The sequence below is a fragment of the Palaemon carinicauda genome, chromosome 8 (genome assembly GCF_036898095.1).
Source record: "Palaemon carinicauda isolate YSFRI2023 chromosome 8, ASM3689809v2, whole genome shotgun sequence".
Lineage (NCBI taxonomy): Eukaryota > Metazoa > Arthropoda > Malacostraca > Decapoda > Palaemonidae > Palaemon > Palaemon carinicauda.
Window position 1 is genome coordinate 175,802,535 of NC_090732.1, and position 4,444 is coordinate 175,806,978.

Here is a 4,444-nt window from a genome sequence, read left to right on the forward strand (position 1 = left end):
CTTGAGGTATTGGAACGGAATATGATTGCGGAGAAATTTGAAACTGAAAAAGAAGAAATGAAAAGGAGCATATTAACAACATGGAGCAACTGAATAAACTGAAAAGTGTCGTTTGTGAACTGAAGGCAGAAAACGAGAGGCTGGTGAGCTGAGAAGGCCGAAGTTCATAGAGCTGAGAATAATGATGAACATATGAGGAAAAGCTTATTGATGGCTGGCTTATTTGCGCAGATGAACAACAGGTACAAAGAAGCGGTAGAAATTTTCACCGAAGCCTTGAGTATGGAGACGCACTACGAAGAAGAAACAGCTCTTCTGCATGTCCTTCGGGCTGAAGCAAACTCTGCCACTGAGAAGCCTCCTCATATGGATATTGTTTTGGGACTGTTCAATGGCTATCGAGAAAGGTCTGGAAGGATGGAAAGCGTACATGTTACGAGGGAGGCACCTCGTCAAACTTGGCATTTTCGACGCAGCCTTGAAGGACTTCGAAACGGTGAAGGTTAAGAAATCAGAGAAATTTCTAAAAATCATTGAAGATACTAAAGCACTGCAGAAGGAATGGGAAGAAAAGGGTCACTATGAGATTCTGGGTTTGGAACAGACAGCCACAAAGGCAGAAATTATAAGATCCTTCAAGGACTTGTCTATGGCGTTCCACCCAGACAGGCATCGGGACAAACCCGAATTCCTACAGGAGGCATTCGAGGAGAAGTACAAAAAGGTGGTCAACGCTAAACTTATTCTGGTGGACGAAGGAAACCGAAGAGATTACGACGAAGAGCTACGCCATGAGAAGAAATACGATCACTGGTATCACCGGTATCGTCAGGAGCCAACAAGGCATCAGCCAGGGCAGTGGAACCAACAGCGTTGGCAGTACGACCAAGGACGCCCAAGAAGGCAAGAGGATCGTCAGTACGATCAAGGACGCCCAAGAAGGCAAAAGGATCGTCAGTACAATCAAGGACCAAGAAGGGATCAACATCAACACTATTATTAAGGATGTCGTAATGTGTAAAGGAACGATCCTTGCAGTTTAGTGCAGTGAACATGAGAAAAAAATGAAAATTAAAAAAAAATTAAAAATGAAAAAATTCAAAAAAATATATATATAGTGGAAAAATATTTTTAGTGTATGTTGCAGTTGAGTTTTAGTATAGTTTAGTGAATAAGCTTTTAATGTAAGGCCTTCCAGATGCAAATGGAATATTCTGCAAGAAGGATTCAGCAGAGGGAAGAAGTCCTACTTGTTTTGGAATGCACTGTTCCTTGACAAAGATTCACCTGTACTGTTTCTTTGTCAGGTGGACAGATGCAGAAGAAACAAGTCTGACTTATATATATATATATATATATATATATATATATATATATATATATATATATATATATATGTATATATGTATATATATATATATGTGTGTGTGTGTGTAGGTGTGTGTTGTGTATGTGTGTGTATATATGGGTGTCTGTATATACAAATATATATATATATATGTGTGTGTGTATATATATAAAAATACATCTGTGTGTGTGTTGCGTGTATCAATATATTGTATATATGTATATATACTGCATATCATATCTTAAATACACACGTAAATATACACCATAATCAAAGACTGTAACTGAACATTTACTATGAATAAAGTAGAATTCAGTATAGGAAAAGTAAGAATATATAAATTGCCTTATTCTTGTGATCCAGGTAAAGAACTTTCACGTGTAAAGAGGCCAGAATAAATGTTTGCCTCCATTTCACCTATTTCTGCTTTGTTGATTTCGTTCCATAATCCTTCACGGGGTCAGAATTTGTATTTTCTGACATTTGAGTGACTATGGATACTCATATTTTATACACATTTATATAACAACAATAAATACAGCCGTTTCTAGTCAATTGCATGACAAAAACCTTAGATATATCCTTATTCATGTCTGGGGTTTGGCCAATTTTCATCATCACGCTGGTCATTGCGAATTAAAGCAACGATGTTGCTTAAGAATCATTGGAAGAAATCATTAAAATTTTCAAATTAAAAAAAAAAAAGTCTATGTAAAGAACATTTTCACATTATCAGTTTTCTGCTTGTACGCTTCTTTCATTTCCATTTCCTTGAGAAAATCCAGTTTTGGGAAATACAACCCAGAAACACTTAAAGACATCTGTCGTTCTTCGTTTGTTTTCCATCATTTTCATTTTGTCCACTTTGATGCGCTTTTAACTGCCCTTGGAAGCGCTCTTTCCAGGGGAAAAGGATTTAGAGGGGTTCCGTTCAGTCTCATTCAGTATTCAAAGGTAAAACCCATTTCCGGGGAAAGAAAAGAGCTCCTTTGAAGGTCCTTTTAGTTACAAAGTGAGCGAAAATAGCCTTGACGTTGCAGTTTTTTCCCTCCCTATTCGAAAACTCGTCGGAGATTGTGTTACGTTGTACGCTATATCAACAGAGATTTTCGTTCCATATAATGCTTGACCTTATTTATATACCTGGTATTTTCCTGAGCTAGTTCTATGGTATCCCATTTTATCATATAGACTTTAAGACACTATTATTAATACTATTAACCAGCGAAGGTACAACCCTAGTTGGAAAAGCAGGATGCTGCAAGCCCAAGGGTTCCAACAGGGAAAATAGCCCAGTGAGGAAAGGGAATTAGGAAACAGATGGAATAGTGTGCCTGAGTGTACCCTCAAGTAAGTGAATTCTATCCCAAGACAGTGGAATACCATAGTACAGGGGCTATGGTACTGCCCAAGACTAGAGGACAATGGCTTGATTTTAAAGTGTCTTTCTCCAAGTAGAGCTGCTTACCATAGTTAGTGTTGTCAGGTGTATGATGAAAGAGGAGAATGTGTAAAGAATAGGCCAGACTATTCGGTGTATGTATAGGCAAACAAGAAATTATCTATAACCAGTGAGGGATCCAATGATGCACAATCTGGCTAGTCAAAAAATCACAATAACTCTCTAGCAGTGTTGGGTCAGTGGGTGGCTGGTGTCTTGGCCAACCTTTGATAAGCCAGGGAACTTAATCAACGTTTTCTTCTTAACCTTTTTTATCTTGAGTGTTGTGTTTTTTGTGCAATGTGCTCTCCTTTTATCAATTACTCTGGACCTTAAATTTGGCGGCCATCTTAAAAAATGGCAGCCATCTTGGATTTTCAATTGCACCAATCGGCCATATTTGATAAGTATGACTTGGAGAACAAGTGTGCAAAATTTGATGCTTGTATCATTATTTCTATAATTTTTCTGTTGTCTCTTATTCTACACGTTCAGGAAAAGGGTAAACCAAAGGAATAATAGGTCTGAATAGAAGAGTCCCTAATGATGTGGACACCAGTGTGAAAATGAAACGCTAAATTATCATACATTCAACTATTACTGGTTTTTCTTTACCTTCCTTTTATCTCTCTAAATACTATGATGGATTTTAGCTAAAATATAAAAATAAACGTTTGCCTCTGACAAAGCAAGACTCGAATGAATAGGGTCAGAATTAGTAAAGAGAATCGAATAACAATATATATTTTCTCTTCGAGTTATTTGTTTTCCCCATTGCACAACAGAAGGAAACGTTTCTGCCATAACACTGCGATGGGAGCAAACATTTATTTTTGAATTTCAATAATGCATTAATAAACAGAACGTTAATGATTAAATCTAACGTTTGACATCTCTCATTAAGGAGATATTCAAGAAAGTAAACAATGATATTTTTTATCAGTAACGGTTTCTTGTTTTATGTTTTTATTATTATTATTATTATTATTATTATTATTATTATTATTATTATTATTATTGCAGAATACATCGCGTTGCATTTTTGGTCATATTTGACTTGTCAAGAAAATTCGGTGGCAGAAATTCGAGTGTCTTACGAAACTGAAATGAGTTACAAACTTACATAATTTTATGTTTCTCATTTCTTTGGTGATAATGAATTTATCCCTCTCTCTCTCTCTCTCTCTCTCTCTCTCTCTCTCTCTCTCTCTCTCTCTCTCTCTCTCTCTCTCTCTCTCTCTCGACTTGGGTGCTGATCATTAGGTTTTTATTTGGTTCTTTTTAACATTTGAACCTTAACACTTGAAAGATTGGTAATATCTGATATTATATGAAAAAAATCTATTATTATTATTATTATTATTATTATTATTATCATCATCATCATTATTACTACTACTACTACTACTACTACTACTACTACTACTAGCTAAGCTAGAACCCTAATTGGAAAAGCAGGCTGCTATAAGCCAAAGGACTCCAACAGGGAAAAATAGCCTAGTGAGGAAAGGAAATAAGGATATAAATAAACTATATGAGAAATAATGAACAATTAAAATAAATTATTCCAAGAACAGTATCAACATTAAAACATCTTCTATAAATAAATTATAAAAATAGACATGTCAACCTATTCAAAATAAAAAACATTTACA

General features: G+C 35.6%; 1 pseudogene; it reads left to right on the top strand.

Annotated features, from left to right (window-relative positions):
• Nucleotides 1-210: 210 nt before the first annotated feature.
• On the top strand, nucleotides 211-1,215 carry LOC137645586 (dnaJ homolog subfamily C member 7 homolog; annotated as a pseudogene).
• Nucleotides 1,216-4,444: the final 3,229 nt, after the last annotated feature.